Here is a 13,455-nt window from a genome sequence, read left to right on the forward strand (position 1 = left end):
TGATTGGGATTAATAGAAGAAGAAAACAAGGAAATTGAATAAAACAAGACAACATAATAGTGACGATGAGACAATAATAGTTATTATACATGTAAAAGAATGATAAGAAAAATGGATATAATCAAAATAAAAATTAATAATTTTAAAATAATAATAAAATTAAAAATAATTAAAATATTCAATATAAAATTAAAGAAATATTTTTTTAACTATTAGAATTATGCATAAAGATAAAGAGTGTTCTGAATATAAATTTTTAAATTTATTTTAAATTAAATAACATTGAGAAAATAAATAAATTTAATATATGAATAACTAATTTGTAAGCAATGTTAGTAAATTTTTATCTTAATTTTATTATACATAATAATATATTTTTTTTACTTTTTTCAATTTAAATTTAATTATTTTATATTTTTTATATATATTAAATAATTTAAAATATTTTATTTTTTATAATTTATTTTTTAATTATTGATATTAAATTTATAATTTTAAAAATAAATAATATATTAACAAAAAAATTAATTTCTTAAAAACAATAGAAAAGCGGCTTAACAGGTACGTTAGTGCCTGTTGAGCCGCTAGTATATATAATTTCAAAGTATTGTATCGGGTCTGTATGTATATGTATATATGTTTTCAACAAAAAAGTGTTTTGAAAGGTTATGCGGTTATAAGTTTTAAACAGGCTCCTATTTTAGTAATTAAATATGTTTAGAGTCGTCGTAATATCTAATCTATCAGAGTAGCGCAGCCGGAAGCGTGACATTTTGATAGTAAAGGTGTTATAGTAAGGGTGTTATAATTAACACTCAATGGCGACCAAATCCAAGTCTATAATTAAAAAACCTCTTTCATATAATGCTACTGCTCCTATTGACTTATCATAAAACCTACCAAAGAATGTCACTCAAGCTTTGCAATGTCCTCATTGAAAATCTACCGTGGATGCAGAATTTAAGACTCTTATAAATGCTATACTTAGAATCTTATGGTTTCAACCCCAATGCTACTATAATAGATGAAAAATAGATTTTTGATATTAAAAGAAATAGGAAATGTGTCACTATGAGGTATACAACTAGATTGGTTAGCAAAGATTTCATCAAGTGAAAGGAATAGATTTTGTCAAATCTACTAAGGAATTAGGGTTTAGTCAATTATAGTTTGCCATGAAATGAATCTTGCATGATTAAAATAGTTGGTAAGAAATCGTAATCCGGAAGAGTAAACAACTATGAAACCTTGACTATCTTCTCACACATCTTTCTCAAAACATCATTTTCCACTTGCTTGACTAAGTGATTCATTCGACCATTGTTGCTCAGTCCATCAATCCTCGTGGGATCGATCCTTACTCACCTGAGGTAGTACTTGATATGACCCGGTACACTTGCCAGTTCAGTTGTGGACATTCTAATTCCGCATCAAGTTTTTGGCGCTATTACCGGGGATTGACTGTGATTGACAACTAACCGTTGTTTGATTGCTTAGATTAGGCATTTTACTTTACTTTTGTTTCATTTATTTCCTTAAATTTTTTGAATTCAAGTTAGTTACTTTTCTCTTAATTTCTGAAATTAAGTTTGGTTTCCCCTTAGTAATTTTATTTGCTTTCCCCGGTTATTTTTCTTATTCATTATTTTCGAAATTTAGTAGTTATTTTTCTTTGTTGATTTTCAAAATTTTTAGTGTGATTTATTCAGTTTATTTTATTACCTCACTGGGAATTCTCTGCACTCTGACGTAGAGACTCCCACCTTTTCTTTGTCTTCTCTTGTTTATGTGCAGGAACAGGAACAAAGAGCCTTTTCTAGACTTTGATCCTAAGATTGAAAGGACCTTGAGGTGGCGTTTGCAACAAGTCAGAGGTTATAAAGCTGGTGAGAGTCTCAGGGATAATTTCGAGAAAGAAGCTGAAGAGTCCACTATGGAGCTCAACAACAACAACAATGCAGTTAATGCCATTGTTGTTAACCCTCCTAATATGCAACACTTGGCTCATATACTGCTCCTAGCCTTGATTTCTATGGGAATAGCATTGTTGTACCCCCTGTTACTGTTAACAACTTTGAGTTAAAGCCTCAGTTGATTTCTCTGGTGCATCAAAATTGCTAGTTTCATGGGCTCCTACAGGAAAATCCAAACATGTTTATCTCTAATTTCCTGCAGATTTGTAACACTGCGAAGACTAATGAATTCCATCTTGATATCTACAAGCTACTTCTCTTTCCATTTGCTGTAAGAGACAGAGCTAAGCAGTGGCTTGCCACTCAGCCCAAGGAGAGTTTGGATGCTTGAGATAAGGTGGTCAACAGGTTTCTGACCAAGTTCTTTCCACCTCAGAGGTTGACTAAGCTGAGAACAGACGTTCAGACTTTCAGGCAGAGAGAGGGTGAGTCTCTCTATGAAGCCTGAGAAAAGTACAAGTTGATGCTCAGGAAGTGTCCTCCTGATATGTTCTCAGACTGGATTCAGCTGCAGATATTCTATGATGGAGTCTCTGAGACCACTAGAATCTCTCTGGATAATTCTGCAAGAGGGTTGCTCCACATAAAAAAACCCCTGATGAAGCTATGGAGTTAATTGGGATGGTTGTTAAAACAAGTATTTGTACTCTTTTGAGAGGACCTCAGTAAAAAATGAGTCCTAGAGTTGGATGCCTTGGATGCTATTCTTGCCTGAAATAAGGCTATGTCTCAGCAAATTAATGCTATTACACAACACTTGAGTGGAATGTAAGTTTCAGCCGTCAGTACTCAAGACACTTCCTATGACATGAGTGGTGGCTTCCCTCGAGGTGAGAATTATAAGTATGGCTAGTTTGTTCTTGAACAGGTTAATTACATGGGTAATTCCTCTAGACCCTCCAACAATGACCCTTTTTCAAAAACATATAATCAAGGGTGGATGAATCATCCTAACTTTGGGTAGAGAGACCAATCTTAGAGGCAACCAAACTTCAATAATGCTCAAGGCGGTTTTAATTAGAACAATTCTAACAATCGGCAGTTTCAAGCCTCTCAACCACAGCAAGCACCCTCTCAACCTCAGAATGACCCTAGCTTGGCATCTATAGTTGCAGAACTCACCAAAAATACTCAGTTTTATGCAGGAGACCAGAGCCTCACTCTGAAACTTATAAATTCAAGTGGGTCAGTTGTAACACCCTTAGTTTTAACACCTCATGATCGTACTAAAAGTTTCAGGGGTTATTTACCTCTAAACCTTTAATTTGATATTATATTTATTTAATATTGAGTCTTCACAAATATGAACCCAAACTTTAATTATTGACGTGAAAAGTCTTTACTTTAAAATTACATAGTCACATATCATATTCACATAATCATAAATACATAGACTTATTTACAATCTTTTAAATACAAATCCTACCTCTATAATAACCAAGCAATAAATATCGAGTGGAAACTAAATTCGAGGACTAAACTAAATACAGAAAATGAAAACATATATATACATTAAAGCTTTATAGTCGGTCATGGCTTCGCGCTAAAACTTTCTGAACCTGTCACTGAAACAGAAATTCTATAGGGGAGTGAGAACATCGTCCTCGAAAGGGTTCTCAGTAGAGGGTTTAAGAATTGCTATAAGAAGATACGTATAAAGGGAAGCATTGATTTCAGGGCAGTGATATTCATTCGTCCTATGTGTAAGAACCGGGTTTTCCACGCAAAACTGTTTTAATAAAAATAATAATTTTAAGTGCCCAAGATGGATTCAAAATTTAGAAGTTTTAATTTGAAAGTAAAAAGGTGAAATTTGGTTTCAATGAATTTTTCTGAGTCGGAAAATGTATTTTCTGCAAAAGACCGAGAACCGGCAGCCGAACCGGTCGAACCGGTTTAAGCCTGTTCGGTACTGTGTTTTGAGAAAAATAATATTTTGGAAAATTGATTTATTGTTTTGAAAGGATAAAAATAATTTAGAATTGAAAACCGGGCAGTAATCTTAAAGGTTTTGGCCCAAAGTGGGCCAAACGGACCAAAAACGCTAGCGGGTTAGATCGGGCCCAAACCGAGCCCAAGGTCCAACATATATAAGCTCATTAAATGAGCTTTGAGCTCACTTTTTAGAAAATAAAGAGAGAGGGGCGGTGAGAAGAGAGAAGGGAGAAGGGAGAAGGAAGGGGGTGACACTATTCACTCCACCTTCCGGAAGCCATAACTTTTGATCCGAAGCTCTGATTGACGAGCCATTTGTGGCCACGCGAAGCTCTCGACTAAGAAAAATACAAGCAGACATAGATTCATATACAAGACTCCTTACATAATATCTCATAATATAATATACATATAAAACATACAACTTCTATCCCTCTTACAAACTTATAATAACAAAGACGAGGGAAGAAAATAATCTAATTAACACAACAACATATAAACCAAATGCAGTATAACTCTTTTTAATGCTTCTTCATCCAGTTCCTGAAAAGGTAAAGCTGTAGGGGGGGTGAAAACCTAACCACATGGTCTCACCACAGAGTTTCAAAGTTGTCATAAGAATGAAAAAGAGTATGATGAGGATTTTCTTTGAAATATGGCTTTGAAATAAACTTGGAAATGAGATTCGGATTGATGAATGATTATGATGTTGAGAATGTTGAGATGTGAACTTTGAATTATTCACATGGCTTATGAATTTGAAATATCTGAGATACGAGGTTCCCTGGAGTAAGTGTCGTGGCTTGCCACCACGTGTACCAGGTTGAAAACTCGATACTCTGTTGACCCTACGACGTAAGTGTGTGACCGGGCACTATATAAATTCTTGGGGTAACAAGTTCTTCCATTCTATCTAAGTTTTTCTGGTAGGAACTTGAAGAGATAACCTTTGCGTGGTCTAGAATTCAGAATAAATTCCCGTTGCAAGTATAGCTTCTAAACCAACAAAAGTCCTTTCTTACAAACGTTTTGGTTGTCACAAGTAACAAACCCTTTTAAGATTGATAACCGAAGTATTTAAACCTCGGGTCGTCTTCTCAAGGAATTGCAAGGAGGTGTTCTTATTATTGGTTATGAGTTTTGTAAATTGGGGGTTTTGAAAGTGAGGAACAAGTAATTTAAATGACAAGTAAAATAAATAAATAACAGTAAAATAAACTCTTGGCAAGGTATGAAAACTAGAATTCCTATCCTAGTTATCCTTATCAATGGTGATGATAATTGGGTTTTAATCCCACTTAGTTAACCTTTACTAAAGCAAAGGAAGGTCAAGTGGACTAATTAGTTTGATCCTCAGGTCCTAGCCAGTTCCTAAGAAAGGACTAGAGTTATTGGAATCCAATTCAATTAGCAAAAATAACAATTATCAATCACGATGAGTGTGATAACTCAAGAGTCTCCAATTGATCAATTAAAGCCAAAAGGGAAAAATCTAAATTATTTATATAAATAAAGGAAAGCAATCATAATTCTGAAATACCTCAAGTTGCACTAATAAAGATATCAAACGTAACATGGAAGAGTTCATAAATTAAATTGGGAAAATAAATAAAAGGAATATTGAACCTGGTAATTGAGCAGAAATTGTAAGTTGAAATAATAAAAGTCCTAAATCCTTTAAGAGGAATCCTAATCCTAAAACTTAAGAGAGGGGAGAGAACCTCTCCCTCTAAAAACTACATCTAAACTATGAAAAGTGAATAATTGAAGACCTCTCTTGAATGGATGCATTCCCCCACTTTATAACCTCTAATCTGTGCTTTCTGTACTTGGATCTAGGCCAAAAAGGTTTCAGAAATCGCTGGGAGCGTTTTCTGCAGTTTCTGGTGCGTGGCGTCTGTCATGCATCCGCGTGGGTCACGCGATCACGTCATCTGGGAGTTTTCCTTGTCACGCGTTTGCTTCGGTCACGCGTACGCATCATCTACGTTCTGCTCAAGGCGCGCGTCCGCGTCAGTCACGCGTTCGCGTCGCTGCCTTTTCGCGCTGGGCATGCGGCCGCGTCGTCCATGCGTTTGCGTCGCTGCCAGTTTCTTCAAAAACTCCATTTTGTGCTTTCCTTCCATTTCTGTATATTTTCTTTCCATCCTTTGAGTCATTCCTACCTTAGGAGATATGAAACTACTTAACACACAAATCACGGCATCGAATGGTAATAAATGGTAATTAAAATAATTATGTTTAAGCATAGAAAACATGTTTTTCACATATATCACATAATAAGGAAGGGAAAGTAAAACCATGCAATTTACATGAATAAGTGAGTGAAGGGTTGAATAAATTACCTAAATTGAGCACAAAATATATCATAAAATATGAGTTTATCAACCTCCCCACACTTAAAAAATAGCATGTCCTCATGCTAAATCCAAGATGAAGAATAAGGTAAGGTTAAAGTGGTGGAATCTCATTCAATGCATTCTATCCTAAATGCAAACTACCTAAATGAATCATGCAATTCTAGTTATTATTCACTTGTATATAAAGCTTACATGTAGTCAAATTAATTCATATCCTCAAGGAATCAAATATGCATAGCCAAACCTTAGATAATGTTAAAGCACTTTTACAATTGAGATGGGAAAAAAATATTTCACAAACTTGCAAGACAATTAACAATTTTAAGCAGAGATATATGGTGATGAGCTATTGAACCCTCACTGGATTTTGTGTTTACTCTCTAGTCACTCAGTGTTTATTGGGTTAATCACTCTATTCCTTCTCTATCCTTACTTTCTATAATTTTGTTCTTCATCTAACCAATCAACAATTATAGAATACAGACATACAAAAATCATGAGGTCTTATTCAAGGTTGTAATGGGGCCAAGGTAAGGGTAAGGATATATGTATAAGGATAAGTGAGCTAATAAGTGAATCCTTGATTAGTCTAAGATCTCACCTAACATACATATTCTATAAATCAAAAGGTTTCTATAACCTATTTGCCCAAATTTTTCCACTTTGTATTGCAAACTCATGCATTAAGTTTTAATTTTGTCCCATGTGCATTGATTCTTTTTATTTTGCAATTTGGGAATTTTTGTATCCCCTTTTATTTAAATACTGAAAACTCTTTTTTTTTTCAATGCACATGGTAATTCAATTGTTTTGCTTTCATATGAGCATGCTTCCCAAATCAGTTTTTGAAATAACTTATTCTTTTTAAATTTCTACCTTGTTTCTATCATCCCATGTTCCCATAAAGTTTCCTATTCTTAAATTGTACACAATTTCTATCTTAAGCTAACCAAGGATTCAACTTGAATTTTTATTTTGTTTTTCTACTTAAGGCTAGTAATGTGGTTATAGAACAGAAGGGGATTTAAAAAAGCTCAAGGGGGTTAACAAGGGTGATGTAAAAGGTATGCTAATTTGGGATAAGTGAGGAAAAATTCAAATGATGGCCTCTATCATCTCTTAGTATGTATCTATACTCTATAATTGGACATACAGATTAAAACAAAGTAAAGAACATCAGAATAAAAAAGAAGGGCAAAACACACAGGAATGAAATTTATGATTTGAATGTAACCATACAATTAAGCTAAAAACTCACAGGCTGTGTGTTCTCCAGCTCAAAAATTATATATCAGTTATACATGTCATGCAAGTAAAAATTAAGAGTTCCCATTATTCTCAATGTAAATCTTAGGGTGGCCCTTAAAATCTTAGTGTTGTTCCTTGATGAAATGTTGTTAACTAACTAACATGTAATGCTATATATACAAGGTGTGTGGATTGTTTTAATTTACTGAAGTCTCTAGTTTACTTTCTTTTTATTTTCAATTTAAACCAAACTATCATATGCTAAAAGGGTAAACTATACTAATGAATCCACATATTCTATAACTAATAAGTTTAGAATTGCAAACTAAACTAAATGGCTAAAATATGAACTAAAGTGCAAAATACGAAAATAAAGTAAAAATATAGCAAAAGAATAACGTATAAGTACTGAAAAATAAAAATAAAGATAAAAATACAGAAAAATAACAAAATAAGATAAAAAGAGTCTGTAGTGGTTCACCAAAAAGATACGCCAGAGGTGGCGACCTCCCCACACTTAAAATAAAGCATCGCCTTCGATGCTCACTCAAGCTGGGTGTGAAGGAGTGTCATCTCCGGAAGGATGGGCTGCTGGAGTCTCTGTGGTGGCCTGAGGATCTGCAGACTGGATGAGGGTAGGAGGATCTGTCTGCTGCAGTGGAGGTGCTGACTGGAGAGGGATCTCTAGGTCTGCGGCCTGAATCTGGTGTGGCTCCTTCTGCTGTGGTGCAGCCTGCTCCGGTCCTGCCTGCTCAGTCTCTCTCTGTGCATGTGTCTCAGCCTCATGCTCGTCCGCCTCCTCCTCAGATGGCTCTGATAGTGTGTCAGGCTCGGAGGGGATGTCACCGCCAGATCGGATCATCAACTTGAGGTGCTTATAGCGTTGCTTGTTGCGACGCTCAGATCTCTTATATCGCCGCCGGTCGCGGTGCTCCATCTGGTCCAGCTGCTGAAATAAGCAGTGCACGAGGTGGTAAACGGGCTCTGAGGCAGGTGGAGGTGTAGTGGGTGGGGCTGGTGCAGCAGTGGAAGAAGAAGGGGCAGCTGAAGATGTGACTGACTCACCAGAAGTAGTAAGGAATGGAGGTCTGTGGCCTAAAGCCAGAAACTTCCTGCTATGAGGAATGATCTTCTTGCAGTCTGTAGCAGGTGGCTTCTCATCAGCAAGCTCCCAAGGCACGTCAGCTCGACGGCCTAGCTGGGTGACTAGATAAGGGATGGGGAGAGTGCCTCTGACATGGACCCTGGCCATGTAGTACCGGATGAAACGTAGGAGGTACAGGTCCTTACCCTCCATCACACACCAGAGGAGGGTGACCATAGCAGCAGGCAGCTCCGTCTCATGAGTACTCGGCATAACAAAGTTGCTCAGGATCTGGTGCCAGAGCCGAGCCTCATCATTTAGATACATCAGCTTGATTCTCTTAGACATTGTTGTGTTCTTTCCCATGACCTAGTGGACAGTAGGATCAAGGGCTATCCTCTGCTTGACAACATCCCAGTCAAATCGCATAAAGCGCATGTCCTCTTCAGCCTTTTGGTAACCGTCAGGCTGATCTGACTTAGGCTGAAGCTACAGAATATCCTCAATGGCTTCTTCAGTTACCAATATCTGTTTCCCTCTGAGGTGCACTGCATCCAGGGTAGTCTTGAAATAGTTGCAGTAAAACTCCCGGACCCAGGAAGCATTGACCTCTGTCAAGTTTCTCTCCAAGAAGAACCAGCCTCTCTGTTTGATCTGATCGGAGGTGTACTACTGTAGTTCTTCTGGAATTTTCAGAGTTCTCTCCAGGTACAGGTTTCTGGAGGTGGCAAACACTGGATACTTCAGCTCACAGTATCTGTTTGTAAATTTTACCAGATCATTGGCAGTGAGGAGCTGGTCAGCCTTCTCCTGCGGGGTAAAGTGCTTTTCCCGCCAGGAGTCATCATGCATAATGTCCAAGATAGACATAGAGGATTCACCTCTTTTCCTTTTACCAGTGGTGGCTTTGTCTTTTCCCTTGCACTGAGGGTCAGACATCCTGAAAAACAGAAATTCAGGATATAATTGAAGAACAAAAACAGAAAAATAAGTAGGCAAATAGAATAATAACAGTAGAAGCACATAGTGGCAAAAGAGTAGTAGAATTATGAAATGAGTTAAGTAAATGTGCATTATGGATTGTATTTGAGTTAGAAATCTGAGAAGAAAAATCACAATCCAAAATATAATATAAGTAGAATTCATGTTAATTAGGAAAAACTATAATCATGCCTTGAGTTAGAAGGTTAAAGTAAATAGTTAAAAACCAAGAAGAGACGTTTGAAAGTTAGATTGGTTAGGATTGAAAAAGAGGTTAGAAGGTGGAAATTAGTGAGTTAGTAGAAAGTATGTTAAAGTGAGTGGCATGATAAATGGTTCCTAAGTAACAATAAATTCACAATTTTAAACAACAGTCAACTCATATTCAAGCAAGGAAATCAGGTTGTTGATGATAATCATATAGATGCATGAGTAGCAAAAAAAAAAATTAAAATCTAACAATGCCATTTATTAACCAGGAAAATGAAAAGAATAAGAATGCTGGCCCGTGCATTCATGAATTGGTTTGGTAAAAGCTAAGTAATGCAAAATTCAAAAATGCCAAAAATCAATTCCTGAATGTAAAAATGAAATAATTTGCAGAAAATTGGGCAGCATTCCGGCTAAAATTGGATGTTCCCAGGTAATAAACAGCAAGCAGAACAGTTCATATAAATTAAAATAAAGCTGTAAATAGACACAAGTAACATGAACATGAAAGAGCGGTGTAACAGCAGCATGAACAGTGAAGAACAACATATGAACAGTATTAACATCACAGCCATACCAAAATTGCAGAATAGGTAAAACAAGCAACAAGTACGGCACAATTATCAGGCCTAAATCCACTAACCACATCCTAATTACCTAACCACCTAGAATCCACTACAACATGCATTTCTAACTAGCCTAATTTGAACATAATCGGAAAAATATGCAACTAACTATGAATGAAAGAAAAATGGCGTTCGGTAGAACCTGGTAGGTGTATGAACTAAGGTAGGGATCAGAGAGATGGCGGTGGTGAAGTGGCGGTGCTGGGAGGGGGCACGGCGGCGCGGTGGTGGAACAGGAAGGTTGGCGCGGTGGTGGGCTGCTGTTCGCGGTGGCAGGGGATCGCGTGGCTAGGGTGAAATGGGGTTGACGCGGTCGCGTGGTTGACGCGATCGCATGGAATGGGTAAAAGATGAATGACGCGGTCGCATGAGGCACGTGACCGCGTCGCTGAAAATTGTGCTAAACGCACAATTCCAGCATCGTTTCAGCGCAACTCTCTGTCTCCATTTAGGGTGTTATGCAATCCACGCAACGCGGACGCGTCGCTCACGCTTTCGTGTGGGATGGGTATTTTGCAAGTGACGCGTTCGCGTGATGGACGCAAACGCATGACCCATTTTGTGCTTAATGCACACCAGCCGCACGATTACAGCCCAGATTTCTGGGCGTAGGATTTTTACGCCGATTTCCAGATCACGCGTTCGCGTGATTGAAGCGGACGCGTGGAAGGTGTTTTTCGCAACTGATGCGAACGCGTTAGCAACGCGGTCGCATCACACGCCTTCCTTTTTTTTATGCAATTATACAATTATGCAGTTATGCAGTATGCAATGCTAATGAATAATATTCAGGTTCAATGAAAATAATATAATATAAAAACAAACAACATGAAATAAAATTGAGAAAGAAACGACCATACCATGGTGGGTTGTCTCCCACTAGCACTTTTAGTTAAAGTCCTTAAGTTGGACATTGGATGAGCTTCCTGTTATGGTGGCTTATGCTTAAATTCATCCAAAAATCTCCACCAATGTTTGGAATGCCAACAGCCTCCGGGGTCCCAAACTAGGCATGTAAAGCTGTTGAGTAGCTTCAAATAGGTTCTCAGGCTACCGGAGTGACGAATGTCAGAATAGATTCCAGGATCCCAAACTTTGCTTTTAAATTCGCCTTTGTCTTGATCTATATTCTTCGATCCGGACGGTTTAGAAATTGTATTCTCACCAAGATGATCAAACGTCTTCCGAGACCCATTCAATTGAACTTGGTACCAATCCGTGCACTTCGAATTGAAGCGTGGAACCTTATTGAACCTTACACACCAGCTCTGAGTACAAGCCATTTTCCTCTTACTCTTAATGCCGCAGAGAGCTCTAAGCTGGCCATCTGTTTCAAGCAAACCATATTCAAGTAGAAAAGTAAGGATAAAGGTTAAGGATTGTACCCACTTGAAGCTTGTATTGGGCGGTAATGGCCTTGGGATAGGTGTTTCCAGTGGTTCTGTAAGCTCTACTCCCTTGTATTTTTCTGTGAATTCCTCCACTTCCTTACAAAATTCTTCAACTGCAACTGCGTCCTGATCAAAGTCTTCTATGTCTTCCTCGTCACTTAAGTCATATGTTGGAGGTTGAGAGAAATCTACCTCAGCATCATCTTCGTATTCATTTGGGGAAGATTCTTCTAGCTCAAAGAATTCACTTGCAGATGCAAGTTCACTACTAAGAGAACTTGACTTGTGATTATCATCATTAAGGAAACTTGCGTCTTGGGTTATTCCGTCTAGTTCTTCATAAAATACCTGCTTTGGGGGTTGTGTACTATCCTCCTTAGCATCAATTGTAACGCCCTTGACGGAATTTTCCACAACTCTGGATTCCCATGGAGGTTCAGCATCTCCTAAATCTTCAATCAGTACTTCTTCTTCTTGGATAATTTGAGCTTCCTCCAATTGTTCCAGAACAAAGTTATGCTCCTTACTGCCCACTGAGGTTTCTAGTGTCTCCTTCATGCTACGTTTGTCATTAGAATCTCCACATGAAGCTATTGGAGTTCCTTGAGTGTCTAAATGTCTAGAAGATAATTGATTTATTGCTTGCTCCAGCTGATGAAGGGTTATATGAAGTTGATCTACTGTTTCCTTGAGGCGAGCCTGTGATTCTTGAGGTGATGGATATGGACATGGTACATAGGGAAGTGGTGGTGTTTGGGAGTAATTGGATTGGAATTGGGGTAAATAAGGATCATACGGTGGTGAATGGTGAAAAGGAGCTTGTGAGTGTGGTGGTTCGAAGTTATGTTGAGAGGATGGTCTATAAGCACAGGGTGGGGCTTGTTGGTAATTGCAAGGTGGTCTACCATGTCTATTAGCTTGGTGTGCATTGTATAGTGGTCCTCGTCCATGATATCTTGGAGGGTGTTGTTGCCTAAAGGGTTGATCAGATCCTCTTGGCTCCATCCATCTTTGACTGCTTAGACCTTGATGCATATTCCTATTATAGCTTCCACTCCTTTCAACAGATTTAGAACCAAACTCAAAGCGAGAGGGGTGAGAATTCATAGTAGCTAATAGAAATAAAAGGGAAAAAACAAAAACAAATAAACAATTAAAAGGAAAATATTTACAATAACCAATAATAAGGCACACGTTTGCAGATCCCCGGCAACGGCGCCATTTTGAAGAGATAACCTTTGCGTGGTCTAGAATTCAGAATAAATTCCCGTTGCAAGTATAGCTTCTAAACCAACAAAAGTCCTTTCTTACAAACGTTTTGGTTGTCACAAGTAACAAACCCTTTTAAGATTGATAACCGAAGTATTTAAACCTCGGGTCGTCTTCTCAAGGAACTGCAGGGAGGTGTTCTTATTATTGGTTATGAGTTTTGTAAATTGGGGGTTTTGAAAGTGAGGAACAAGTAATTTAAATGACAAGTAAAATAAATAAATAACTGTAAAATAAACTCTTGGCAAGGTATGAAAACTGGAATTCCTATCCTAGTTATCCTTATCAATGGTGATGATAATTGGGTTTTAATCCCACTTAGTTAACCTTTACTAAAGCAAAGGAAGGTCAAGTGGACTAATTAGTTTGATCCTCAGA

At 37.6% G+C, this 13,455-nt stretch overlaps 1 long non-coding RNA gene across 1 annotated transcript in view; it reads right to left on the reverse strand.

Annotated features, from left to right (window-relative positions):
- Nucleotides 3,478-13,455, reverse strand: part of LOC110271106 — an 18,022-nt gene continuing 8,044 nt past the window's right edge. The window contains exon 3 of the long non-coding RNA XR_002361248.1: nucleotides 3,478-3,552. This is a non-coding gene — a long non-coding RNA (uncharacterized LOC110271106). The remainder of the gene's footprint in view (nucleotides 3,553-13,455) is intronic.

Source organism: Arachis ipaensis, chromosome B04, assembly GCF_000816755.2.
Source record: "Arachis ipaensis cultivar K30076 chromosome B04, Araip1.1, whole genome shotgun sequence".
In the NCBI taxonomy this organism is placed as follows: domain Eukaryota; kingdom Viridiplantae; phylum Streptophyta; class Magnoliopsida; order Fabales; family Fabaceae; genus Arachis; species Arachis ipaensis.